The 13,090-nt window shown below is 39.5% G+C and overlaps 1 protein-coding gene across 7 annotated transcripts in view; it reads right to left on the bottom strand.

Annotated features, from left to right (window-relative positions):
* Positions 1 to 3,968, bottom strand: part of LOC129185395 (plectin-like) — a 109,576-nt gene extending 105,608 nt beyond the window's left edge. For 3 of the 7 annotated variants that reach the window (XM_054782402.1, XM_054782403.1, XM_054782404.1), the window contains exon 1: positions 3,577 to 3,968. The gene's annotated coding sequence lies outside the window, so the exon portion shown is untranslated. The remainder of the gene's footprint in view (positions 1 to 3,576) is intronic. The other 4 variants (XM_054782405.1, XM_054782406.1, XM_054782408.1 and 1 more) reach the window with 2 other exon arrangements.
* Positions 3,969 to 13,090: the final 9,122 nt, after the last annotated feature.

Raw genomic sequence — 13,090 nt, 5'->3', positions numbered from 1 at the left:
TTCCAGAGGAAAACATCTCACTTTACACCGGTGAACATCCAGGGAGCGGACATAGAGTTGGTAGACAGCTACAAATTCCTGGGTGTTCACCTTAACAACAAGCTGGACTGGTCCGTCAACACCCACGCCCTCTACAAGAAGGGCCAGAGTCGCCTCCACCTGCTGAGGAGACTGAGGTCCTTTGGTGTGTGCAGGACTCTTTTACGGACCTTTTATGACTCTGTGGTGGCCTCAGCCATCTTCTATGCTGTGGGCTGCTGGAGAGGGGGCAGCACGGACAGGGACAGGAGCAGGATCAATAGGCTGATCAGGAGAGCGAGCTCTGTCCTGGACGGTCCTCTGGACTCCGTGGAGGAAGTGGGGGAGAGAAGGATGTTGGCTAAGCTCACATCCATCATGAACAGCACCTCTCACCCGCTACATGACACTGTTGTTTCCCTGAGCAGCTCCTTCAGCAGCAGACTGTTACACCCACGGTGTAAGAAGGAGAGGTTCCGCAGGTCTTTCATACCGACCGCTGTCAGGCTTTACAACACCTGCACCACCTGAACCATGTTGTAGACACTATGCTTTACTTTACTTTACTGTTCTCTTTACTTGTCTTGCTTGCTTGCTGCTGTAACAAGTAAATTTCCCCGCTGTGGGATAAATAAAGTACAATAAATAAAGTCCCGAGTCACTGATGCCAGTCAAGTTGAGTAGCAAGTCTTTGATGATATTTTCAAGTCATGTCAAAGTCATTAAAATTGTGATCCGAGTCCAAGTCACATGACTCGAGTCCACACCTCTGCCTTATGCTCAGACCCTCGTCTTGACTGCTTGGTTAAACATTAGCTAACAGGAGGCAGGTGTTACTAGTGACCTGACTGAAGGAGAAAATACAGTAAATCATTTGCACCAATGCAAAACATCACAACTGCCCACAGCTGTCATACTCACTACTAACATCCATTGTGTCCTGTTTTTAATATTATAGATGACAGTGCCACTGGGTGTGTTAATCACCTCTTAGAAATGTGGAAACTCTGCTGTTGTTTCAATGTTATTGCCCCCGCTGGCTTCAGTTCACGGTTAGGATTCTGAACATATGGTGTGTTTGGAATAACATGTAAACGTGTCATAAACTGATTATTACTCATAACGACAGTTTCCATGCAAGATGGAAAATGCTGTGCCAGGTCCAACTCATTAATGTCGTTACAAGGTATTTTTTAGGAAAAACTCGTCAGTATGGGTGATTGCAAAAACACTGTTTGTGATAATTGCTCTGCTATCATCCGACCAAGTGTATAAAGTTGCTGCGCAGCCCAGTAGACCTTGGACTTACAGGACACAAGTAAAAGATCTAAATGACTTTGATAGAGGATATAGTTGTCAGGACACAGAAAGCACAAAGTCTTCTCACCTTGGTAATGTTGCAATAAGAACCGAAAAACATTAAATAATAATCTCAGACACCAAGGAAGAGCTGCCAGAGTGTTGTATGTGGTCAATAAATAAATGAGAGTACTGTTTAATGCTGCAACTGGGAAATAAGCAAGGAAAATGATGATGACTGTGGATGTGAATTCAAGAGATGATCAGACTCTCTGAGACAGCAAACACACACGCAATATTATTGCAAGGTTGCAGCACAAAACACTTCCATATTATCCACCAGTGCCACTATTGCTGTAGCAGCATTTTACTAGCATTGTTAATGTGTCTGACAGAGAAGTGCACACCAATTCATCACAAAATGTCGCACTGCTGCCTCAAAGCAAGAAGGATAAGATTCTGGATTTGACTCACAGTTTAAACCATTCTGTGCTGAGGTTGCATATTCCTTGTGCTGTTGTGTATGTATCAAATTTGTTTTTTCCACTTATACTATAATTTACAAGGTCACTTAGTCCTTGATGTCACATTTTAAGCAGCACTGAGTAAAATGAGGCCTTCATCAGGATAAGCATTACAGTCGTCCCTCGTTTATCACGGTTAATTGGTTCCAGACCCGATCGTGATAAGTGAATTACCGCAATGTAGCAATGTTCAGTATGGGCATGTCACAAGTCACAACCATAATAGTTGCAGAACAACATACTATAGTAGCATTTGTGTTAGTCCAACAATTTCTATACCACTTGTCCTAATTATGGGTGCCACACATGGGAGGCGACATCGCATGTGAAAGTTTGTGTTTGTGCGTGCCATCGTGCACACGATGGCTTGTGACGCAATCCCAGAATGTTGAACATTTTTCACCTTTTCATCGCTGTCGCCCAGACGAGGACCAATCAGCGGGAGTTTCCTTGATCGACCAAATGAGCGGACAGGATGCTAATTAGTACACTATACTCATATTTCCTGGAGCTATTTGACATTTCCAAAAAAGAATCTAGAGATATAAAGAAAAAAGCGGCATAGAATTTGGTCTGTGCCAGAGTAAACATATCGGGTGAGTTTACATTCATTTAACACTGACATTTATGTAAGTTTATCTTCTCTACTAGCATGAGTAGTCGTTTGTCGACTCTCGTGTGTGGCGCAGCAGGGTCATGGGTGAGCTGGATCCTGTCTGGAGATACAAAACCTCAACCTCTTGACTGTAAGGCCAACATGCTAACCATGTGGCCATCGTGCGGTCAGCCCAGAAGTCTTGATTCAAATATTGCATATTCTTAGACAAAAATTATTCGCAACTCATTTCGCCTCTCATCCGAGCGGACTGCATCAATTCATGTTCAAAGACTGGGTAGGCCACCTCTAGTCTATCTAACCATCTTGCTACGCCCTGAGAATGACTTGAGAACACAATGACCTAGATCCATCCATCCATCCATCTTCTATGCCGCTTATCCTCACAAGGGTCGCGGGTATGCTAGAGCCTATCACAGCTGACTTCAGGCGAAAGGCGGTCGCCAGTCAATCGCAAGACACATATAAACACACAATGACCTAGATTAATGAGAATTTTTACAGGCTCGATATTTAAAAGGCTGTTTCATAGAGGACAATCAGTTGGTGATAATCCATGATAGTTTCTATACAAAGTTTAATCTGAAACAGTGAACGGTGATTGTTTTGACAAAGTTGTTACCTGTGCTTACACCTGTTCAAATCACATGGGTTGTTATATGAGATTTTATTTAAGGTAATTTTGAAGTTAAGTTCTTCATTTGCCATTCCCAAACGAGAACAGTAATGGAGGTATTAATATGGGGATACTGGGGGTGGTTTGCTTCCCAAGCACAGCTGAAGCACATGAATGCAAGGCATGGAACTTGTTTATACTTAGACGTGGATTTCTCTTTGTTGATGCATGTACAGCTCCAAATGGAGGATGCTCCATAAGCTTATCAGTGTGAATGAGTAAATAAACATTATCACCTCGTTAGATTGTTGATGTTCATAGAATGTAATTTTAATGTCTCCTCAGGGAAAAAAACAGAGGCTGTTGTTCTCCGACCTCTACTACAATGGTGCACCTGCAGCATCCCAATGCCACAAAATACTGAATAACAAGTTACAGCTGCAATGTTTGAACAGGTCGCTATCATCGTTACATCATACCAATGAGAACACCCACCGTCTTACCTTGCTGTGTTGCTTCGTCAGCAACTCCTGCCACAGACGCTCACGCGCATTGTCTTTGAAGCATATCTGCAGGTTAGCGACAGTCGCCGAAAGCTTTCCAGTATGTCTGCCAGTAACGTCAAACTGGTCACTCCTTCATATGCTGACATACACAGACGCTGACAAGAGGCAGTGTAGTCTACACCGTGCTACCCGTCGCCCTTCCTCATCACACAGCATCTTCCTACGACGGTAATAAACATTCCACGATTAATGTTCATTCATGTTTTGGACTGAAACCGGCACCAAAAGCTGTCATATTCTCCTTCTCGTCTTCGTCACTGCACAGAAAAAAGAAAGCAGGATGTTATGGCGGGACGCGGGAAGCTGCGGACTGATCAGCGATCACTGATCGAGAGTATTGAACTCCATATGGCTCGGTGTTCGATTGGTTAACCTGATTGTGTGGGTGGGCGATACTGCAAATATTGGTATCGGTCCAATAACATGTACTGTACCAATACCTATTGTTGTTACTTAAAATTGTGATACTGTAAATTTGTTGACCAATCGTAATAAAAATCAGGAAAAATATTTTCAACAAAAAAATCTCTTATCAACAAAGTTATTTGTGAACAGTGTAATAATTGAGTCATTCCCTTGCATTACATACAACTGTAAAATAAATCCAATAGTCAACAAAAGCAAACATTTCTATTGGATATCATTCAAATACTTCGGCTTTTTGCCCTTCCTGTGTCAAGAACTTACTCCCTTGGTTTGTAATCGATATAACAATGTCAATGATGTAAAAAGATATACACAAAAAGATATACAAAGATATACACAATACAACTACTAATATTTGGGTCAATCTGCCCACCACTAATTCTGATAAACATGTGTCCAAAAGCAAGTGAGGGCTTTATGCCTGGGATTAGATAAATTAATGATGGTGAAGTTACATTTTAGCCGAACAAGGGTAGCGTTTATGCCACAATTAACTTAGATTAACATTTAACTTTACATTAGCATGTAATGCAACCTTGTACCTGGAGGCATACCATTCCATTCAGTTTCTCTTCCACTTGTCCTCAGTCACCGGTGAGCTGCAGGCTCAGCTGATTCCGGGCAAGAGATTAATTTATGCGAAATTGTAATATGCATCAAGAGGTCATAGACATGAGTGTACTTTTTCACAACCTAAGTTTTAAATTACCTGGTAGGACGTTGCTCAAGGACACCGAACATATTAGCATGGCAGCTCACCACTGTCTCTGTGCAACGTACATGGACCTACTGTAAAACTAGACTGTAAAACTGTAAAAATAATGTCATTGTCATATTTCAAAGTTTTATATTCATCAGACTAGAACTGTCTTTGACTATGGATTTTCATAGTCAAATCTGATTGGTTAAATTTTGTACATAATCAACTAATAGTCAAATATATACACAGTATACAGTATATACATACATATATAGAGTTTTTTAAAGAACAACATTAAGGCCGATCCCTACAAACAAACAAACCTAATTAGCATCTTTTTCCACCTCAAAGTAAAAGGCTAAAACACTCAGGAAGGTGTGCAACAACAGTACCTTTATTTATTTCGTGACACAGAAAACAGAAAGCAGTTCACTTAGATGCACAGTCCTCCGCCTTTGGTTTTGCTTGTTTGAGCTAGCTTGGCTAGCTCAATAGCATTGTACACCGCTGTTTAGTCATGTCTCTGAAAATTATGACGTTGTAGTCCAAAAGTCTCTTACTGTGGGTGATGTGGAATCGTAACTTGTCCATTTTATTCACTAAACACCCCACATTAGCAAAAACAATGCTCGGTAAAGAGAGTCTGTGCGGGGTGTTAGCTCGTATGCCACCGCTTGTAAGCACTTCCGCCCGGCTGGGTGGTATGTGTACACTCCGGTACTGTGGAGCTCTCAGAGACGAATCGAAAATCTGTGATAAAGACGTTAGCGCTGAAAATCCAAATATCCAAATTTCAATATTGTCAAGTGTAAGATGTTAAACCAGATTCGATATGAACAAAATAATGACTACAAAACTCCAAATCTGGAAGAGACGCTGTGCTTTGCTGTGTGTATACGAGTTGCCATCTTGAGTAAGTATACAGTAGGCCTTCTGTTTTCTTTTAATTCTTTAATAACACAAATGGGGCTGAATTTGTATCGATTTCCATGTAAACTGTGGGTCTGAGTCTGAATCGACTCGTCAAATAGTCAGCTATTCTAAGACACCCCTACACCACACAAATGGTCAATGGTTTATGCGCAATTAGTTGCTAAGTCCCGAGTGTGCCCCCGCGAGGACATTTGGATTGATAGCGGCCATGTTTTTCAAACAATCTTGCTCAAATTTAATACACATGTGCTTGTCAGTCCTCGAAAGGTGTATGCCAAATTTTGTGGTTATTCTGTGAAGCATGCTAAAGTTACTATGTGTGTTTCGTGTATGTGTATGTACAGTATATATGTATGTGTATTGAGCGGGATGAGAAAAGCCAATGCGATTTATGAGGTCATCCTTTGGGGTTTAATAACAGCGCCACCATGTGATGTATTTCTCAGAAAAATTAAAAATAGCACACATGACAACACAGTACGGGTGCATGTCTGCCAAATGTTCACCTTTTTTTGTGCAGCAGTTCAGGAGGTCCATGATGGGGTGTTCTAATTGATGACTCTAACTCTTAAAAAGTAAAAAAATAAAACATTAGTGTAATCCTGGATTAAATATAAAGAAAAGTGTCATGCCAGTATTAATAAAACCATGGATAGTGTAGTTATCTGGATTGTAAAAAGAACCACCTCAGAAGACATAAACCAGTTCAAAAGCAATCAACGATTCCATGACCAACACTGCCCTCTAGTGGACAGACATCTCTTCATGGAACAAATTGAGTAAAGGTCAAACTTTAGCTGACCTAGAGAGAACACACTTATCAAACTAGATGTGTGAAGCTAAGATACATATGTTCCAATCCAGGTCAGAAAACATAATGTCCTTTATGCATGTGTGTGATGGAAGGCACATATTTTCAGAGAACTGTAATGGCAATACAACCATAAATAATGATGGAAAATGGTGGTTGTTATGTTCACTCTTTTGGATATACGATTTACATAAATAATACCTGGAAAGACTAAAAGTTTCTCCACAATGATGCACATCTGCAACAGACCACATCATGGAAGAGTTTGGACACTCGATGAGAGGACCACTCGTAGGATGTGAGATGTGATCACTGTTACATGTGAATTCACATTGATAATATAAATTGGATCAATAATTTCAATATTAACCGCCGAACCCAAATGCATGCAGCATTTTCAAGATGCACACCCACCCACCCACACACGCTTATTCACCCACGTGTTCACACACACACAAGTCGGGTGCAAAACCACATACAGTCTACACACAAGAGCAGTCGTTCACCAGAAACCGCGTTCGTGCAGCCTACCTCAACATTAATGGTGCAGACCCAGACACCGCATGGCAGTGCACCTCGCTGCATGAGCCACAGGCCACAGCAGTAGACGAAGAAACAGATGGGTACCAGCTGTTTGGATGCGAGCCCTGGGCACACTGCTACTGTATTGCACCATTCACACATGTGCATGAACACACACCCATTCAGATTGTTTAAAACTTGAACTTTGTCCTTTAGTGTTTTTTAGATTTAATCGTTCAAAGTGCCACTTTCTTCAAATCTGGCACCCATTTCAATAATGATCTGTTAAAATATTGATAGTTAAATGTCACGTTGAACTCATAGGGACTGTTACTTTTGATGACTTTTGGTGATGGATGTGGCTATTCTCAATCGACTAGGATTTCTTTTGCCAAGTTGCTGATGTGTGCAGCGCTTTGCTTGATTTCTTTTTTTTTTTTGCGTCATACAACATAAGCTTATGTGTGGTAGTCGAGAAGTGCAAAACACTTTAACAAAACAGCAAAACGAATTACAATTGCCCAAATCATAAGGGGAATATCGTACCAAAACATACCGGACATACAGGAAGTACATTTGGCATATTCCTTTTCCATTTGGTCAAAAGGCTTTAATAAACACTTTTAACATTCAGAAACAAAACTTAATCAGAGCCGAATAAAATTAGCATTTCAGGAAACATATTAACAAAATGTGAAACTAATTATCATATCAGTTTTATTTATGTATGTGTTATTTATTATGTGTACGCTGTTTATGTTAAATCCCGTTAAATCCCAGCAGAACATCCACACTGGTGTGCACGTCTTTATTTGTAAGAGTTCATAAAACAAGAATCGACATACAGTATATTACATAATTACAAAGCTTGGCCTGTTGCAAGAAACTAGTAGTCTAGAATACTATACGACATGGGAAAACATCTTCCGCAATTTAAAACAAAGTGATACGAGTTAATGAGTTAAGGATCCCCCCATGGAATAGCAGTGCACCAAAACGATGAAGGACACATACAAGAATGCATTCATGCAGACTGATTTTGTGTAATAACGCAAATAGTCATGTTAAAGTGCTATTTTTATATGCTACATTTATTATGTCTGATGTTATGTCACTGTTCCCTGCTGTTCGATCACCTTGTTTTCAACTATTTAATGTCTTTTCTCAACACATCATGCATACTCACATGTTTAGCGCTAATAATTTCAATGACACGCGCTGTTAATGGCCTCGATTCCTGTCAAATTGGGCTTTGGTATGTTCCATTTACGGTTTGTGTGATGGCAATTTGTTTCATCTTTTGTTAATGTGTTTTCTGAAATGCTACCGTAATTTGTTTTGCACTACCGTAGTTAACAAAACCTTGACAACCAACTCCAACACACACTGTAATCCCAAAGATGCAATGCCTTAAATTGTTGATGTTGCTAAATTCATATGTGCAGCCACATAAATTGTCACAACAGAGCCTTGAAAGGCAGGCAGGAAATGTTCAAGTGATAGAATTCTCTGTCCAAAAGGTCAACACTGTCGCCTTGTGTACAACTCACAACTCAGCGGCAGACTGTAATATTATATTCCATTACTTCACCAAATATGCAGTAGTTACTGGGCAAACTTGATTGTACTGTGATTGTACTGTGATAGGCAAAGGCCTGCGCTTTCAAGGTAACTAAATCAAAGTACGGGTTCTACAGTGCCTTTTGAAAATGTACAGCTTTAATCACTCTACAACTTTAGTTTATTTAGATTTAAATTGTTTGGTTTTTTTTTGCCCACCGGAGTTCCCTACAGTATTATTTGTATTTCACAATGGTAATTAAAAATCGTCAGCAATTGAGAATTATTTTGATTAGGAAGATTATTTTAATTGCATATTTATTGTTTTGTGTTTTTTATTTGCCTTAATAGATGAAAATTCATTCATTCATTCATTCATTCATTCATTTTCTGCCCCATGTGCAGTTTGGTGTCACAGGGAAACTGGAGCCTGTCCCATCTTACTTTGGGCAAGTTAGAAAAATCTCAAAGCACGCCAAGCATGCCATGACGTATAATGTTGTATGAATGGGAACAGGTGGATACACAGGTCAAGTATGTACCTTCTGCCATCTAGTGGAAGAGCATCTAATTGTTGAAGCTGATGATCGCAAGCATCAACCCGAGGTTGCCCACGCTTATTGTGGACCCATTACATAAAAACACAGCATGTTTTGACATTTTGTGAGTGCAAGAGTGAAGATACAATAAAATAGCTGATAACAAGAGAAGCTAAATACAGCATGTATCAAATTCCGGATGCAGGTCCAGATGTTTTATCAGTTCTATCAGTGTAACTGCTTGCTGATTTGATGCAGTTTGATGCAGTTTGCAGTCACCACAACTTTAGCTTAAAGGAAAACTGCACTTTTTTATTTTGCCCATCATCCACAATCCTTATGTAAGACATGAACACACGCCTTTCTCTTTTCTGTGTGTTCTAAAGATATAAAAACAGATAAAAAGAGGCAGCTCATTAATGCACAATGGAACACACCTATTCCGCCTACAAAGTCTGCTATTAAAACACCTCCAAAAACCTCCAACAACATGTTATGGTTTTATATCAATCCTGTAACAATGCAGCAACAGGCACATTCAAGTATTCCCCAAACCTCCTTCTTGGGCGCATTAATTTCACATAGCAACATAGAAATGAATACTACAACTAGGATTAACTTTTCCAAACTCCAAAACAAAAACACAGCAGCGGTGGCCGCAGCTTCAGTATGTAGCGTTACCTTTCGGTAGTGGGCTGATGCACTGTGAGCACGGTGCTGACCCGCTATGAGAAAGTGTGTGGTGAATCTACTTGCTAGCCGGCTAGTAGCTTGGTGTGGTGTGGCGAGGTGTCACTACACCAGTAAAGTAGTTCTTCGGCATAACAATTTGAATAACAATAATAATAACAATGTAGCTCGATTAATATGCAGCTCGCATTCTGTAAATGGAGCATTGGCGGTTTTTGGAGTTTTTTTTCAGAAGGCTTTATAGGCAAAATAGTTGCATCCCATTACGTGCTTTCTTAGCTGTCTCTTTTTAGCTGTTTTTTATCTTTAGAATGCACAGAAAAGAGAAAGACGTGTTAAGTCTCACATAAGTTTTGTGGATGATGGGCAAAATTCCTAAAAAAGTGTAGTTTCCCTTTAATTGTCCTGAGGCTTTGCAATTCTCAGTCACTGGTGAGTGATTAGTTACTGCCTCCACAAGAGAGTGCTGCTATACCATCGAACCAAGAAGGTGTCAGCATCCAGGCTGGAAAGGAGGAGGTGGAAAAACAAGCTCACATCCTTATCATCATATCTCTAAGCTGTTGCAATGGTTCAGTAACAGTCCTAAAACTAATATATTTATTTAGTACAAATCATGTATCTTTGTTCTTCGATCCATGCCAGTGACATACTGTATAGTGCAGGAAGGATAATTAAATGCATTTTCACTGGATGGTAAAAGGTATACAATTAAACCTAATCATCCATATTTCAGTGCGCTGTATATACTTTGTGACATTTTTCTTGAGTGTGTGTTTGTGTAATTGGTTGGTGTAATTGGAGGCTTTGAATAGCAGTGTGAGAAAAGAGGATATGACCATGATTAAAGTGTTCACTCCAGCAAAGGTGGTAGCTGACATTGTAAACACTCACCTTTTCATGTCAGCCTTTTAATCAGGCATTTGTGTTTATTCTGAGCATCAAAAAAATAGCATCCACTCAAGAGTGTTTAGAATTGCCTCACTGCCACGAAGTCTGTGTCATGATTGTAGCATTAGAGAGGATGTTAACTACACAAATATTCACGATACAGTGTGTGGCACAAACACAACATGTTGTGTATAGAACCAAAAGTCACCACAAGCTCTCAGGAAAACCTCTAGATAGATTTTAAAAGGACTGGATGCAAGTGGCTCAAGGTTACATTCTTTTCAACCCAAAATATATAAGAACACCACTGGCTAGCATATGCTATCAATGGTGGTTTCAAAGAACAGATTGTAAGATAAAAAAAAAAAAAAATCACAATTCGAGGTAAACTGCATAAGAATTGTCTTAAATCTTCGTTAGGCCCGTATAGATAACTGCCGGAACAGGTACAGCAATCTCTAATAAAAATCCAGAGTAAAAACACAGGCTAGTGTTGCGACTGTAACCCACGGCTGCTAAAACTCAACTCTGAACCTCCGGCGTCACTTCCTGCCTGCCACTCGCTCTCCTCCCCCAGGGAACACATTTATAGTAACACACAAGCATGAGTCTTATTTATGTCTTACATGGCTTATTTACTCCTATTATATATACTAAATTAGATAATGAGTGTAAAGTTGTGCTATTTCATGTCAAGAGGGCTCTAATAATGTTAAAAAACGTATTTAGAAGGTCGTAAACAGGTTTTCTATGCTCTATCTACGAAAATATTCTATTTATAAATAAGGAATCCTACTTCATGGAAGTTCAGTTACCAAGGCAGAGTATGGAACCAATTAAACGCAAGAAACGGGGGATTACTGTACATTTAATGATAGCTAACGTAATTAGCTAAACTTTACAGCCAATTTGCTGTCATGAGCTGACAACAAACATAACTAATGCACTTGCGTGTGTTACAAGGGGCGTACTTTACGTACTCAAACCAGGAAGACTTTCTTCAAAAGTCACCCAAAAATCTCACAAGTTCAGCTCTAATGCACTTAGGTTTACTAGTTACTGTACTTGGTTTCTTTCCGTTCTTGTCAGATCCTTGTTTCATTCATTCTATCCATTCATTGTCATCATTCTTTGAGTTTTGTTTCATTAAGTGCCCCATGTGTAAAATCGTAGTGTTGTGTTTTGTTCCATTTTTTTTCTCCCTCATTTCTTTTGTCTCCAGCTACTTATTTTTATTATTTGGTCCACATTCCAACATTTCCACCACGAAACACATAAATATTCAGTTTTATCCCAAACTATTTGGTGTTTTGATGACAGCACAGTGAATATGATGTGAATCTTTGTTATATTCATCAAATGTTCTGCATGGAAGCGTCAATATTTTTCATTTATTTTTGATTAATAATAAGTCACCATTAAGTTTCATTTCTCTTCTTTAAAGTCAAACGGTACAAAGCTTGAGAAGAAAGAGGACTGCAAAATAACACAGAGAACACATCTGAGCCATAATACAGTATGTACAATCGCATGCATTCCTGTAAATGTCTGTATTATTAAATGTTCTCTCTGCATTATAACCAGAATGAGCATAAATATACCATGACCACAATAATATCCAAGTCGAAATGTCATTATTTTGACAACAATGGACTGACATGTCCGACCACATAGCTATTTGGTTACATTTTCTAGACTGATTGATCTTTGGCCTTTGTGACCAAATGGAAAGTTTAAACAGTATATTTTGCATGCCAAGGCCCTTTAAGGTATGTATTTTTTATTGTGACTGCACCCTTGAGTCTTCAACTAAAATCCCAAACTGAAGAAAAGTACAATTAGAATTGGATCACCTTGGGCCATACAGGATTGACATCAGAATGTTGACAGAAAATATGTTATAAAAAATATAAGAACACCACTACCGGCTGACATATGTTACCAATAGGGGTTTCAAAGAACAGATTATACAAAAAAGTCTAGATTTTTCACAATTATGAATTAAACTTCATAAAAACTGCCGTAAATTGTTGCCCCAAATAAGACGACTGGTCACTGACCAGATTTCTGTGGACCAAAAGCAGTCCCAGAGAGACAGTCACGTGCAGTCATGTTGTTGTTAAAATAGGCTATACTTTCGATGATAGCTAACATCAGTAGCTAAACTTTGGCAAATCGCTAATATTAGCTGACAACACACCTAACTAGTGCGCCACTCGTGGCTGCAGATGTGGAAGCAAAGATAAAGACCTGTGAAAGCTGCGTCAGCCCTTCCAGAATGAGCTGCCCCTTTTGGAAACATCACGACCAGTTGACCACTTCAGTTAGTGTGCATGGACTACCTTTTGCTCAAGCCCTACAAAAGCAACACAAAAACAT

The sequence above is a fragment of the Dunckerocampus dactyliophorus genome, chromosome 7 (assembly GCF_027744805.1).
Source record: "Dunckerocampus dactyliophorus isolate RoL2022-P2 chromosome 7, RoL_Ddac_1.1, whole genome shotgun sequence".
Lineage (NCBI taxonomy): Eukaryota > Metazoa > Chordata > Actinopteri > Syngnathiformes > Syngnathidae > Dunckerocampus > Dunckerocampus dactyliophorus.
The sequence above is the reverse complement of the archived record's forward strand: the minus strand, read 5'-3'. Positions and strand labels throughout refer to the sequence as shown.